General features: G+C 43.4%; 1 protein-coding gene across 1 annotated transcript in view; it reads right to left on the bottom strand.

Annotated features, from left to right (window-relative positions):
- Nucleotides 1-13,828: 13,828 nt before the first annotated feature.
- Nucleotides 13,829-15,389, bottom strand: part of ZDHHC8 (zDHHC palmitoyltransferase 8) — a 198,801-nt gene continuing 197,240 nt past the window's right edge. Inside the window, exon 13 of the transcript XR_012155059.1 lies at nt 13,829-13,929. The gene's annotated coding sequence lies outside the window, so the exon portion shown is untranslated. The remainder of the gene's footprint in view (nt 13,930-15,389) is intronic.

The following is a 15,389-nucleotide window of genomic DNA, read 5'->3' as shown; positions in this document are numbered from 1 at the left end:
GAGCTAGCTTACACTGCAGTGGAGTGGATTTGTTGCTTAAGAGCTACAAAGGAAGTGGGTTTAAATAAACCATGCGACTCAGATACATTTTAAAAAAAAAATTGTAGAGTTGGAGATAAATTGTCTTGCACATATAACTGGCCAGTACCTACCTCCCTTAGTTTCCTGACAAACTGTTCAGCTATCACGCCCACATTTCTCTGTTGCTTATTAACAGTGCACTCCTTTCCAAAACAAATTGTGCTCCACAATTATCTAATAAATATTAACTGAGCCCTAGTACAAGTTCTTTTCCTTGAATCAGGATCCTTGTTTAGTTCTGTCAGTATTACAGTGTGCTCAGGCATAGGACAACCAAACACGGAAATTAACCACGCACATATTGATATCGATGCAATCCTTTGTCCTATATCACAATACTGCATACCCAGAATTCAGGTAAATTCTTTTCCTATCACTGTACCTCAGAACACACATCTTGGGAATGGCAGAAACACCCAAGTAGGACTGTTGCACTGGAAGTTATGCAATAACAATATAAGGGTGTTTGCATAAGGTTACATCTAAATACTTTGTTAAAGTGCTCAGCTGTTTAAACCTAGGTGCATTGTAAACTTTGAAACCATAGAATGCGGAGGCTGATAGTGCATTTAATAACCCACACAGAAGATGCCCTAGATATGGGATGTGCATAACTTTAACATATGTAAACAGGTCTCTACATTGATTTCTTAGAAGAATTAAATTCTGTGTTGGTTTATTTTCTGCAATGAGAAATCTTAATACCATGTTATATTTTCAAGCAAACTGTTGAGCAGATCAGCTATAAACTATAAAGATCAAATACGAGTTTTGTTAACATTGTTAACTATATAATGTATTTTTATATAGGGGGCCTATTGGTGGTTTCTTGGAGCAGGGAAGCAGAAGGCCTTAAGTGTCCTCCATAAGAATGACACTTATAATACTCACTCCCTTTGATCACTAAACTTCTACTAATACCTCTGCTACAAACCAAACCAAACCACAACAAAACCTAACCCAACCAGTGTTTTTACCTGCAAAACTGGGAAGTTCCAAAAACTCCATGAAGTCCATTAGAGGCTTCACTATTGCTATTAATTTTACATAGAAAGCACTTAGATACACCGGTGATAGGAGGCAGGATGAAACCCTGACTTAGGGGCTAGCTTCCTCATGTACAGGATCTCAGACAGACATACACTCAGGGAGCTAGCTGCTCCTGCTGTCTTGCTGCTGTGGCTATATTCCATTTTTAGTGCACTAGCTTGATGAGAGCTAGCTTGAGCCTGTCTCCTTATGTTGGGAATCACACCCCCAGCTGGAAGTGTAGGCAGACAGTAAACTCTTCACAACAGCAGACCTCCTAAATAGCAGCTCTCAGTGAGTACTTCTCTAGAACTGCTTTCCTCCTGCCCCTGTCATATCATCTCTAGCCCTCCCACACACACACACATCTTGCTACTATATCAGGAAGCCTGGCTTCATTAAAACTAAAACACAACATAAAAATTAACTGCTATATTTATGCATATTATTTCATTCTCTTAAGAGGAGCAAACCAAGTTGAGGTTTAACTTTTCAAAGTCCTTTATGGCTGGTAATTTCTGTGGGACAAGAACACACAAGTGACAAGCATTCAAAAAGGTTCTGAGTCTTAAAATTTGCCATTCAGGCTTTTGCTTCTTCTCAGAAAATTGAAGCCATACAATCTCCCGCTATGAAGCATTGAGGACTGCTGTGTAAATGAGAGCAATATAGTCTCCCCATCTACCCCATTGCCATAACCCAGTTGCATGACCACAAGTTACTAAAAACATATCACTACCATATCCAAACAATTGCTTGAGTAATGGTTTAATGTTTGTGTGTGAATTTATTTGCAAACTATAAAACACAAGTCTAGAGATAAGATAAGCAGAACAGAACATTTAGTGCTAAGCTGGCTCCCAAGTCCCATATTTATCCAATGAGATGACCTAGGAACCGGCTTCAGCACTGATTTACACCCAGTGAACTCAGTGGTTTGCAAAAGGCTGAAAGGAATTCTGTCAAATTTGAGCCTCAGGTTCCTGTATTATTTTGAAGATAAAATGTGTTATTAAGCTGGAGAGACTTTGTACATTTGATTGTGCATTCTGATCATTCCTAGTTTCTCTGTTTAAGATGCACTCTGCCCCTCTTAAATTCCTCATGCTAAAGCAATGCTATTCATAGTGTTCTACCAACATTTCAGCAGGGAGACCAGTGTCTGATTTCAGTCTTAGTGCACCTCCATGGGGTTACTCTGGATTTACATCAGTGTAACTAGAAAAGGAGGACTTGTGGCACCTTAGAGACTAACAAATTTATTTGAACATAAGCTTTCGTGAGCTACAGCAAAGCTTTTGCTCAAATAAATTTGTTAGTCTCTAAGGTGCCACAAGTACTCCTGTTCTTTTTGCAGATACAGACTAACATGGCTGCTACTCTAAGATCAGTGTAACTGAAAGCAGAGTCTGCCACACTCACATTTATCCCAAACAAACTTGGTATCATCATATTTTTATCACTGTGAGTGATTTACATCAGAAACACTGAATGATTAAGCCAAGACTATAGAAAAGATTACTTCTGCTAAAGAAGTTAAACCTTTTCCACCTAAGTGTTTTTCCCCTGAAAACCACTTTATGATTCTCTGTCCTGCACTTACACTGTGGCAGCTGAGACGTATGTTTGAATGCCTTATACTGCCTCCTCCTTGGACATTTTACAGATCAACAGTGGCTCCCAGGGGTGAGACAAATGTATCACACACACATACAAACGTTTGCTACTGACTAGGACTTTTTTTGTATTTCTCTCTCTTTCCTGAATGATAATCTTTCAGAATCATTTTAGTTCTTAGTTTCTTCTTAAACAGCTTTAAAACTAAACTTAGATTTTGTTTCAGTTTATCATGGAACTATGAACCCGAATCATACTGAGGAACTGTGTTTGTATTCCTTCTTATAAGTTACCTTCAAGCAATGAAGGCAAATGTATTTATCCTCAAATCGTCATCCTATGCCCTACAAGTATACCCTTCCCCTTCATCAGATATCAGTCCATCCCTCTCCCCTAAAAGATCGACTCCCTCCCAGCTTCCCAAAAGTACCCTGAAGCATTCTGCCCTCCCATGCACCCTGTCTTCCCTCCATGCTAGTTTCCTCTCTCCCTGAGACAGCTATTTTCACCTCCCAGTTGTCTTCCAGCCTGTGTCCAGCTAGTTCCCTCCCAGCTCCCAGTCATCCTGAGTCCCAGCTGCCACCTCTCCAGTTAATCACTCAGGAAGATGGGGAGCCTCTGGGCAAGGCACCCATCAGTACTCCACAATCCCAGGAAGACATGATCAGGGCCAGGCCTGCAGTCAGCAGCAGCAGCAGGAGTTGCGGACTAGGCCTTCGGGACAGGGGCAGTGTGCAGAGCCTCCCTACCCACCCGTGCGTATAGGGGCTGCAGGACCTGGCGACCGCTTCTGGGAGCTGTGCAGAGCTAGCCTGCCTTAGCCCCAGGTCTGCGCTGTGGACTTTTAACTGCCCAGCCAGCAGTGCCAACCAGAGCTGCCAGGATCCCTTTTTGACCAGACATTCCGGTCGAAAGCCGGATGCTTGGCAACCATATCCGGTTGCCATAAGATCCATAGAGGCAACAGCACAAGTTACAGCAGCCCTAGGGGTCAGACTCAGGATCAGGAAGCATGATCCACTTCTCCTGGTACTTGTGTGGAATCTGCTGGACCACTATAGGACTGAGTAAGTGTCTGGGTCTTCTACCATTCACTTAAATGGGAGCAGAAGCAGGAGCAGGTCCCTGGTCCGTAGTTTGTAAGTGGAATGTGTGAACCTTCAGAGAAAAAAAAAGCAATTATAGTAATAAAAAACACATCTGAAAGGATAAAAATGTGTTTATGAAAGCACTTCCAGCTTCGGCAGGCAGATTTAATCACCATCCATCATCCCTGCGTATAACAATACCGCTGACTATTTAGCACATTAAAAAAAAAAAGAGGAAACAGCGTCTGTGTCATTTGATCCAAATGTGTTCAAACATATACTGTGGGCTTGTTCCTGGCCTTCTTAAAGGAAATATCAATGTCATTCTGAGCTGCTTCAGATCCAGCACAAGCTAAACATTACATTAGTTTTAACTGTTGGGTTATGAAATAGAGCTTGTAGAAAGTCATTAAATTTAAAAAAAAAGCCAAGAAAAACACTGCATTTAAGCAACACTCCACTTGTGACTCAGCCTGTCCAAAGAAAGGAATTTTGGAGCTGAGCCTCGCTCTCTCTCTGACCTTATATGACATCATCATTTAAAGAGAAGCATAAGATATTTGAGCTCAGTGAATATTGTACACAATTTTCCATGAATATTTATTTGCTTGCTTCAGCCATGCTTGTACCTCATTTGTTTTCGCTTGCCATGACCACCAGAGAGAGAATGTTTTACTTGGGGAAAGCAAATTGCAAAGTTTCATGGGGGAACTGTCTGTGGATAGTGAATTTCAAATATGCATGTGGGAGTACTTGTGCCATCCTATCAAAGGTGGAAATGATACAGTGTGATTTATCTGACCAGTAACTACTAATTGGAAAGAGCAATTATGGAATACTCAAGGCAAGCTGTTAAAACTCAATCTGTAGAATGAAAATGTTTTGAAAAGAAACTGGCATATAAAATACATATATCTGGAAATTATGATCCGCTTGCAGGTGTACACTGAGCAGAAAGATGGTAAATGTAATGGCTGCATTAATGCACTATTGTTGCAAGAAAAGGTGCAAAAACTGCTAGAAAGAGTAGTGGGGGAAGCAGAGAAGTGAGGTCTAAAGATCTCACTTGAAAAGACTAAGACAATGGTGACATCTAAGTCTGTTGAAAAGGTGAAGCTATTCCTATCCAAATCTGAGAAGGCATTGGGGTGTGCTGAGCACTTCAAAGACCTGGGTAGCAAGACTACAAGGGGCGCACAACAACACTTAAGAGATCTGACATAGAATTGGACTCGTTACTGCTGCTCTAGTGACACTAATTTTGAGAAACAAAAGTATTACCACTGTAAACCCCACTTGGAGTTTGCCACCTCCTGGAATTGGTCTGAGCCTCTAGAGGGGTCCTACCCTTTGGACTACAACAATGACAGCTACCAGCACTCTCTGACACCATTTCCCAGCATGCGTGGGAAGAGAATGGACTCAAAACTCCTGCTGATGCTGTCAGGGGGCTTCTGCATGGGGTGATATGGACAAGTAGTTTTCTGGGCCAATGATGAGTCAGGGCTCCTCAGTTCTCTCAGTGAGAGAGGACAACCTGACTCTGACTGAGGGGTTTTAGCTTTAGTTTTGAGCTTTGATTTTGGGAGCTGAGAAAGAAGCAGAACAGCTCAGGGAATCTCTGATTAACTCCCACTCCCCACAAAAGGAGTCTTTGAACTGCTGCATGATCAGTGCCTGGGTCAGGCAGTTCCAGCCCTGCCAAGACCAGTGTCCAGAGTGGCAGAGATATGACCCAATACTGTCTACTGAGAGCCAGCCAAGACCTCTGCATGACTTCAAACCAGAAAGCCAGGAACCTGCCCCACCTGGGGCAAAGACACAGGAAGGGGACCCTTTTTGTTTAAGTTGGCCACTGTTCACAACATTACAGTCCTCCTCTCTGAACTCATCCTCAGTGTGCCTGGGCAATGCCAAGGTGATCCAGGCGCTTGAGATAAATTGTGAATGGTGGGAGGTGGGTAATTTGTTGATTTATTAGTGCTTAGTACTTGTGAGTTAACCTTCTCCTTTTCTTTCCCCAGAACCTAATTTCCTATCCCCAATAAAGCCCTCCTTTATTATACTGTTATGTCTGGAGTTGTAATTTCTTTGCTGGGGTTTGTGCTGCATATTGTTTCTTGTGTATTGGGTTCTATACTCCTTGTCAGTAGTGGTAGCATTATTCATTTTCCTCTAGGGACACATCCCTTATGCCTCAGGCACAATGAGGAGTCACCTTGGGTGGAGGCACCAGGCGTCTAGAACCTAGGACCCAAACCATGAAAGAAGAGGGAAGAAGCCACAGCAAGTAGCCAGCAGCAGGGAAGAAGCTTGAGCCACACTCATGAGAGAGGCTCTAATTATAAAGTGTAAAATTAGGTTGCTGCAGTCTTTTGTCTTCAGCATCTTGCTATGTGACTATGAGACAGGAAACAGGACATTAAGAGGCTTTCTGCATTTGAATTGAAATGCTACGCCTGAATTTACAGTATAACTGGAGTGAGACTTGATATCATCAAGAAGATCAGATGAAGAAAACTTGAGTTTGCAGGAGATATGGGTTAAATGAGTAGAGGAAAACTGACAAAGCAAGTTCTGTAGGGACTGGTGCCTGGGGGCACTTGTAGCAAGTGTGGCTTAGTGATGAGGCTGACTGGATGGGATGCGGTAAGACTTGCTTCTAGTGGCTGTGTGAAGACCATGAAATGTAGAGGAAGATTGCTGGCCAATGACTCTTGTGTGTTGTGTTTACCCTTCATTATGATGTGACTCTATTGTGCTTTGCACTATGAGAGAATGTGTATGTATGTTCTATTCCATGAGATCCATTCTCGCAGCTCTTTAAGCTGTGATGAGAAAGGTAATGTAGCAACTTTGAGTCAAGATTCCTACTGACCATCATTAGGCAACATCTTAATTTGAAGCAGAGGGCTGAGCTGCAAAGTGTCCTTTTGTGCCTCCCTTGCGCATATGAACTGCCCTGTGCCTCAGCCAGCCAACCCAAGAGCCTACTGCATTGACCAGGACTACCCAATAAGAACACTCCTCTTAGAGGTACTGCCCTATTGGATGATTGTTGCAGGCTCCACCCTGCAATTCCACACTGGCTGTGTGCCCTTTCAATACTCACATACCTTACTGGAGTTTGAGATGCATGAATGCAAAGGTGCCATATAAGTATAAAGTTGTATTCTTACTTATAACAAAGGAGCATCACCATCACACAGTGGACAGGGAGATTCCATTTCTTTGCTTTAAGGATTCAACCATTTCCTTGCTTTAAAATCCCAGGCTCCATGTCACAGCCACTGTCCTTCCAGTTGAGGAGGACTGGAAGGAACTCTCTTTAGCAACAGCCTTAATCAACTAAAGCAATTGCTAACAATTGATGTGAGGCACTCCAAGGTCTGAGCCTGTCACCTCTACCGCATACCCAGACCCCATTAGCCCAGAGAATAAGAGATCTCCCCAGACTGTCCTGTATTTATTGACACCAAGATTGCAGAGATAAGTGATATCACTGTAGACTGGGCATGACCAAGAGAATTGTGTGTCTTTTGCATATGGTAGCCATGAAGCTATTTCTTCTAGCAGCTGCGTGTAAATACAGTCTACTGAATAGGATAGGAATGGAACCCTACAAAACTCCTCGAGGGAGGACTCTGGTTGCAGAAGTCCAGATGACCCCAGCATCCTGTGATTGACCCTCTTGCTGCAGAGAGGTTCAAGAGTATGAGGCTGAATGTTTGCCCTTCATGCATGGAATGCAAGAGACTCCTCCCATCAGGAAAGTTATTCACGTGCATAAATGTTTGCAGGACTGGAACCATAAAACTTTTAGTGAAATCATCATGGAACGTTGCTCCTGCCATAAGCTATTTTTCAACATATTGGATTTCTGTCATTTCAAATTAAAATGTTTCTGTCATAAACATACAGCTAAGGGTAGCATAAAGTCCTTCCACTGGGAGGGAATAGGCAAGGACATTTCTACCTATGTCTGGTCTTGTGAGGTGTGCCAAAGAGTGGGGAAAACCCCAAGACCAGGTCAAAGCCCCTCTCCAGCCACTCCCTATCAGTGCGGTTCCCTTTCAGAGAGTAGCTGTGGATATTCTGGGTCCTTTTCCGAAAAAGACACCCAGAGGAAAGCAGTACATACTGACCTTCATGGATTTTGCCACCCGATGGCCAGAAGCAGTAGCTCTGAGCAACACCAGGGCTACAAGTGTGTGCCAGGCATTAACAGACATTTTTGCCAGGGTAGGTTGGCCCTCCGACATCTTTACAGATTCAGGAACTAATTTCCTGGCAGGGACCATGAAAAGCCTGCGGGACGCTCATGGGGTGAACCACTTGGTTGCCACCTCTTACCACCATCAAACAAATGGCCTGGCGGAGAAGTTTAATGGAACTTTGGGGGCCATGATATGTATATTCGTAAAATGAGCACTCCAATGATTGGGACCGAGTGTTTCAGCAGTTGCTCTTTGCCTACAGAGCTGTACCACATCTCAGTTTAGGGTTTTCACCATTTGAACTTGTGTATGGTCTCAAGGTTAAGGGGCCATTACAGTTGGTGAAGCAGCAATGGGAGGGGTTTACACCTTCTCCAGGAACTAACATTCTGGACTTTATAAACAACCTCCGAGACTCTTTAGCCCGTGCTAAAGAAAACCTAAGAGATGCCCAGGAAGAGCAAAACGCTTGGTATGATAAACATGCCAGAGAGCATTCCTTCAAAGTAGGGGACCAGGTCATGGTCTTGAAGGCGCTCCAGGCCCATAAGATGGAAGCGTTGTGGGAAGGGCCATTCACGGTCCAAGAACTCCTGGGAGCAGTTAACTATCTCATAGCATCCCCCACCTCAAACCTAAAGTGTACCATCTTAATTCTCTAAAGCCCTTTTATTCCAGAGAATTAAAGGTTTGTCAGTTTACAGCCCAGGGGGGAAATGACGCTGAGGGGCTGAAGGTGTCTACTACGAAGGAAAAAGTGACGGTGACGTGAAGGAGGTGAACATTTCCATGACCCTTGGGCGTATGCAGCGACAGCAGATCCAGGAGCTGTGCACTAGCTTTGCGCCAATGTTCTCAGCCACCCCAGGACGGACCAAATGGGCATACCACTCCATTAACACAGGTAATGCTCGCCCAATTAGAGCCCAACCTTACCGGGTGTCTCCTCAAGCCAAAACTGCTATAGAACGGGAGATCCAGGACATGCTACAGATGGGTGTAATCCACCCCTCTAACAGTGCCTGGGCATCTCCAGGGGTTCTAGTCCCCAAGCCGGATGGAGAGAGACGCTTTTGCGTGGACTACCGTAAGCTAAATGCTGTAACTCGCCCAGACAACTATCCAATGCCACGCACTGATGAACTATTGGAGAAACTGGGATGGGCCCAGTTCATCTCTACCTTGGACTTAACCAAGGGGTACTGGCAGGTACCGCTCAATGAATCCGCCAAGGAAAGGTCAGCCTTCATCACCCATGTAGGACTGTATGAATTTAATGAGCTCCCTTTTGGGCTGCGAAATGCATCCACTACTTTCCAAAAACTGGTAGATAGTCTCCTAGCGGGATCGGGAGAATCCGCAGTCGCCTACCTTGATGAGGTGGCCATCTTTTCTGATTCATGGGCAGAACACCTGGAGCATCTGGAAAAAGTCTTTGAGCGCATAAGGGAGGCAGGACTAACTGTTAAGGCTAAAAAGTGTCAAATAGGCCTAAACAGAGTGACTTACCTGGGACACTAGCTGGGTCAAGGAACTATCAACACCCTACAGGCCAAAGTGAATGCTATCCAAAAGTGGCCTGTCCCAAAGTCAAAGAAACAGGCCCAATCCTTCTTAGGCTTGGTCGGGTATTACAGGCGATTTGTACCGCACTACAGCCAAATCACCGCCCCACTGACAGACCTAACCAAAAAGAAACAGCCAAATGCAGTGCAGTGGACTGAAGAGTATCAGAAGGCCTTTAACCAGCTTAAAGCGACACTCATGTCTGACCCTGTGCTAAGGGCCCCCGACTTTGACAAACCATTCCTAGTAACCACAGATGCGTCCGAGCGTGGTGTGCGAGCAGTTTTAATGCAGAAAGGACCAGATCAAGAATTCCATCCTGTCGTGTTTCTCAGCAAAAAACTGCCTGAGAGGGAAAGCCACTGGTCAATCAGCAAAAAGGAATGTTACACCATTGTGTACGTGCTGGAAAAGCTATGCCCATATGTTTGGGGACAGCATTTGCACCTGCAAACCAACTGTGCTGCGCTGAAGTGGCTTCATACCGTCAAGGACACTAACAAAAAACTTCTTCAGTGGAGTTTAGCTCTCCAAGATTTTGATTTTGAAATAAAACACATTTCAGGAGCTTCTAACAAAGTGGCTGATGCTCTCTCCCGTGAAAGTTTCCCAGAATCAACTGGTTAAAATCGTCCTTGAAATGTGGAAAATATTGATAGTTTTTATATAATCAGTAGTATATCTAGAGGTGCATGTGTCTTATTAATTCTGTTTTCTCCTAGAGCTCCAGGAAGAAATCACAGCCAGTGTGGAGCAGGCTGTCCAACACCATCTATGATTTGGGAGGCGTGTCATAAAAATACAGCTAAGGGTAGCATAAAATCCCTCCTTTACCTGTAAAGGGTTAAGAAGCTCAGATAACTTGGTTGGCACCTGACCAAAAGGACCAATAAGGGGAGAGGATACTTTCAAATCTGTGGGGGAAGGTTTTTGTTTTGTGTTTCTTTGTGTTCTCTCGGGAGGCAGAGAGGTACCAGGTCAGAGAAATCCATCTCCTCCAAACAATCCTGAAATGAGTCTCTGATATTACAAAAAGTGTAAGTAAACAAGGCAAGGCGCGTTAGGTTATCTTTTGTTTTAGCTTGTGAATTTTCCCTGTTTTTTGTAACTTTGAAGTTTTGCCTAGGGGGGAATCCTCTGTGTTTTAAGTCTTATTACTCTGTAAAATTACCTTCCATCCTGATTTTACAGAGGTGCTTCTTTTACTTTTTTTTCTTTATAATAAAGTTCTGCTTTTTAGGAATCTGATTGGTTTTTAGCGTCCTAAAAACCCAAGGGTCTGGTCTGTGCTCACCTTGCTTACCTATGTGGTTGGTAGACTATTCTCAAGCCTCTCCAGGAAAGGGGGTGAAGGGGCTTGTGGATTATTTTGGGGAATCAGGAACTCCAAGTGGTCCTTTTCCTGAATCTTTGTCTAACTCACTTGGTGGTGGCAGCAGTACTCATCCAAGGACAAGGAAGGATGTGTGCCTTGGGGAAGTTTTTAACCTAAGCTGGTAGAAATAAGCTTAGGGGGTCTTTCATGCCAGTCCCCACATCTGTACCCCAGAGTTCAGAGTGGGGAGGGAACCCTGACAGTTTCTATCTACCAGTTATGAACCAAAGGGCTTGCCAAGTTACACTTGTGAAATGAAAGCCTTTTTAAAAGTTATACAGGTGCAAAAACAAAACAATTCCCATTTGTTAATCTTTTTATTTCGATTAGACCTTTCATTAGGTCTACACACAGCCAATTCTGCTTCTGAAACCTTGCTTCTGAAATTAAAGATTTATTAGAAAGATGCTGAAAATATCTTACCCAGTTTAATGCTCTAATAAATAATGGTGTGTCACACAAGGAGGGATTAATTAGTAGCAGATGGCCTAATGAATGGAAACATAAGGAAAGCATTTTAGAGTGGTCACTATCCAGGAGGAGAAAACGTTATTTGATTATATGGCCTCAATCAACAGCAAACATTTATTTTGTTAAACTAAGCACAGGTGCTGCTGATGGCTAATAATGATGCAGCATTGAGCTGTATGAAACATGGTTAGGCATTTTATAAATCCTGATTAGTAAGCAAGATCTAGGTTTTGCAACAAGGTTTGTTAACTTTTCAGAAATCATAACTGTTGGGCTGACCACTCTTTGTTAATTGCATATTTATTTTGTCCCTTTTAGAAAGAAGATAAAGTTCATAGAATCATAGAAGATCAGGGTTGGAAGGGACCTCAGGAGGTCATCTAGTCCAACCCCCTGCTCAAAGCAGGACCAATCCCCAACTAAATCATCCCAGACAGGGCTTTGTCAAGCCTGACCTTAAAAACCTCAAAGGAAGGAGATTCCACCACCTCCCTAGGTAACGCATTCCAGTGCTTCACCACCCTCCTAGTGAAAAAGTTTTCCTAATATCCAACCTAAACCTCCCCCACTGCAACTTGAGACCATTACTCCTTGTTCTGTCATCTGCTATCACTGAGAACAGTCTAGATCCATCCTCTTTGGAACTCCCTTTCAGGCAGTTGAAAGCAGCTATCAAATTCCCCCTCATTCTTCTCTTCCGCAAACTAAACAATCCCAGTTCCCTCAGCCTCTCCTCATAAGTCATGTGTTCCAGTCCCCTAATCATTGTTGTTGCCCTTCGCTGGACTCTTTCCAATTTTTCCACATCCTTCTTGTAGTGTGGGGCCCAAAACTGGACACAGTACTCCAGATGAGGCCTCCCCAATGCCGAACAGAGGGGAATGATCACGTCCCTCGATCTGCTAGCAATGCTCCTACTTATGCAGCCCAAAATGCCATTAGCCTTCTTGGCAACAAGGGCACACGGTTGACTCATATCCAGCTTCTCATCCAATGTAAGCCCTAGATCCTTTTTGCAGAACTGCTGCCTAGCCACTCGGTCCCTAGTCTGTAGCGGTGCATGGGATTCTTCCGTCCTAAATTCAGGACTCTGCACTTGTCCTTGTTAAACCTCATCAGATTTCTTTTGGCCCAATCCTCTAATTTGTCGAGGTCCCTCTGTACCCTATCCCTACCTTCCAGCGTATCTACCACTCCTCCCAGTTTAGTGTCATCTGCAAACTTGCTGAGGGTGCAAGTTGGGACAAGTAAGATATGTAAACTTTACTGAATTTTTTCTTTCAGGAACAAATAACTTTTTGATGGCTGTGTGTATTGGTAGGTATGGCTGAAAATGATTAGATTCCGGTGTACTGCATGAGAAGGTGGTATTCTGCCTAAGAGGAGGAACTGTGGTTAGACTACGTGCCCCGGGGATCAGAAATTCTAGGTTCTGTTTCTGGGCAAGTGACTTAAAATCTGTCTCAGCCACCCAGTTCATGAAATGGGGCTAATAATATCTATTTCACAGTGCTATGAGTCTTAATGTTTGTAAACATTTTGAGATTCTCAGATGAAAAGCACTACATAAGTCTATGTAGGACCAACTGTATGCTACATGCTTTACAGACAAATAGGAAGGCAAGGTTCCAGCCCCAAAGAAGTTATACTTTCCATTCTTCCTAGCCCTGTCTCTAATGCTAGTTCAGAAGATATCCTTCACTTCTTTACTTCATTTAAATGACTCCAGGGATGAGCTTGACTCAGGATCTCTAAATCCTGCTGTGTCTCTTTTGGAAACAAACATTTAAGTCTTTTCTTTTCACGTTCAAGCTGCAATGAGATTCTATATGTGAAACCCTGCAATGAACTGCTATGTGAGTGAAGTGATGCTAATTATGAGCCTGGAGAAATGGCAAAATATGCAGCCACATGTATGACATTCTCGGCTGGCGACACCAGAAAAAACAGCATCTGCAGATAGGATTTAGCCAGACGAGCTTTTCAAACGCTGCTCTTAATTTTCAAGAGCCTAAGATCCAGATTCAGCAAGGTGCTTAAGAATGTGCCCAATTTTAAACATATGAGTAGTCCCATTAAAGTCAATGGGGCCACCAATACTACCAAGCACAAGTTTCACATCCTCAAAGGTATTGATAATCAACGGGAGTTAGGCACCGAAAGCCCTTTGAGGACCTATGCCTCTGTACCTGAACGGGGATAACTACAGAGAGATGTATTTGGCCCAGTGTTTGTAAAGGTGGATCTGGGTTTCTCAGCAGAAAATTTCATGCATGACTGTTGGTAAGAGAATTAGTGAAAACAGATTTGTTTGTATAAATCTTTTAGGAACAGAAAATAGCCTCTAGTTACTTACAGAACAGGACACTGCATCCGACTCAGCACTGCAAGCTTCCTCATGCTACTCCTGCCAGCTTACTTTAGGGGGACCTCTTTCAGTTGTGAAGAGTTAGTGCAATTTCTGTGTCCATTCAGTTTTTGGCCTCTGCACACAAAATCCAGAGTTAAGGACAGATTCTGATCTCAGGTACACCAGTGATAACCTAAAGTAGTTCCATTAAAACCAGTGGAGTTATTCCAAATGTTCTCCAGTTTAACAGAGATCCATCTTACCTCTGAAATCTGATTTGCCTAGCTTTGGTCTGCTTGCGTCCCACTAATGTTATTTCAACTGAGGATTGTTGGTTTTTTGTTTTTTTGTCAGCAACTAGAAAATTGTGACAAGCTTCTTTTGTTCCAAATACTCATTATTACACATAGATTCATGTCGTCTTTCTGTCGCTCACTCCCAAGTTTAATAAGTGTAAGGCATAATTATGCCCATTTATAAATAACTTTTTTCATCCCATCTCTGTTCCAAAAAATTTGGCAGATATCCCAGGTAGAAGATTTGAAATTATGTCCTGCCAAAGACAATTGCTGTTGATGAATCACAGCACACACGTGAAGGTTACTTGTTGCTGAATATATATAGCTGTATTTTGAAGGCAACTTGGAAACTCTATACGATAGTTGCCAAATGTATCATAAAGTCACAAGAAAAGGCCATTTGGACTCCAACTGAGTCTGATTTGGGTATCTTTGCTGGCCAAGGTTAACACGTTATACAGCTCTGATAGAATTCTCAACACAGCCAAATTCACTCGCATAGAGTTTTGCCCCCCTGGAAGGGAAACATATGTTGGAAATTATGCTGCTGCCCTTACTGGGCCAAAGTTCTCCCCTCAGATCTATTCACACAGCTCCATATGGCATCCGTGGGAATTCTGGATGAAAAACCAGCCCTATACAGAGGGCTAGCACATCATTACAGCCCTACACCGTGGTGCACATCCATAGCCTATGTGAACTACAGGGTTTATATATCAACTTCAGCCCTCAGAGGATAGGCTTAAGTGAATTTTTTAGGGCATGTCTACATGTATAGTGCTGCAGTGGAGAGAGCTCTCCTGCCGGCATAATAAAACTGCCTCCATGAACAGCAGAAGCAATGTCGGTGGGAGAAGCTCTCCCATCGACATAGCACTGTGCACACGAGTGCTTATGTCGGTGTAACTTATGTCACTCAGGGGGGTGGTTTATTCAGACGCCTGAGTGACATAAGATTTATTGACATAAGCTGTCGTGTAGACATAGCCTTAAGTAGTAAGACTCAAGAGGTAGCCCTCGGCACAGGGGTGAATTTAACGCTGTGTGTGTCTATCTGAGCACATAATTTGGCTGTTAGGGTGCACATTAAGGTGAAAATTAAGTGTGAAATGTAATGGGATTGCAGGGCTCAAAATGAATTAATGTGGCCCCTGGCTCAAGAGAGCATTGTGCAGGCCTATTTCAGACCAGAATGTGGCTAAGAAGGACAGTAGCATTTACACTGTTTTCTTCAGTTGTTGCTCTCCCCGCAACATCTTTGTGCAGAGAACTAGCAATCCGGGAGGTGCCCGTGTT

Source organism: Lepidochelys kempii, chromosome 15, assembly GCF_965140265.1.
Source record: "Lepidochelys kempii isolate rLepKem1 chromosome 15, rLepKem1.hap2, whole genome shotgun sequence".
In the NCBI taxonomy this organism is placed as follows: domain Eukaryota; kingdom Metazoa; phylum Chordata; order Testudines; family Cheloniidae; genus Lepidochelys; species Lepidochelys kempii.
The sequence above is the reverse complement of the archived record's forward strand: the minus strand, read 5'-3'. Positions and strand labels throughout refer to the sequence as shown.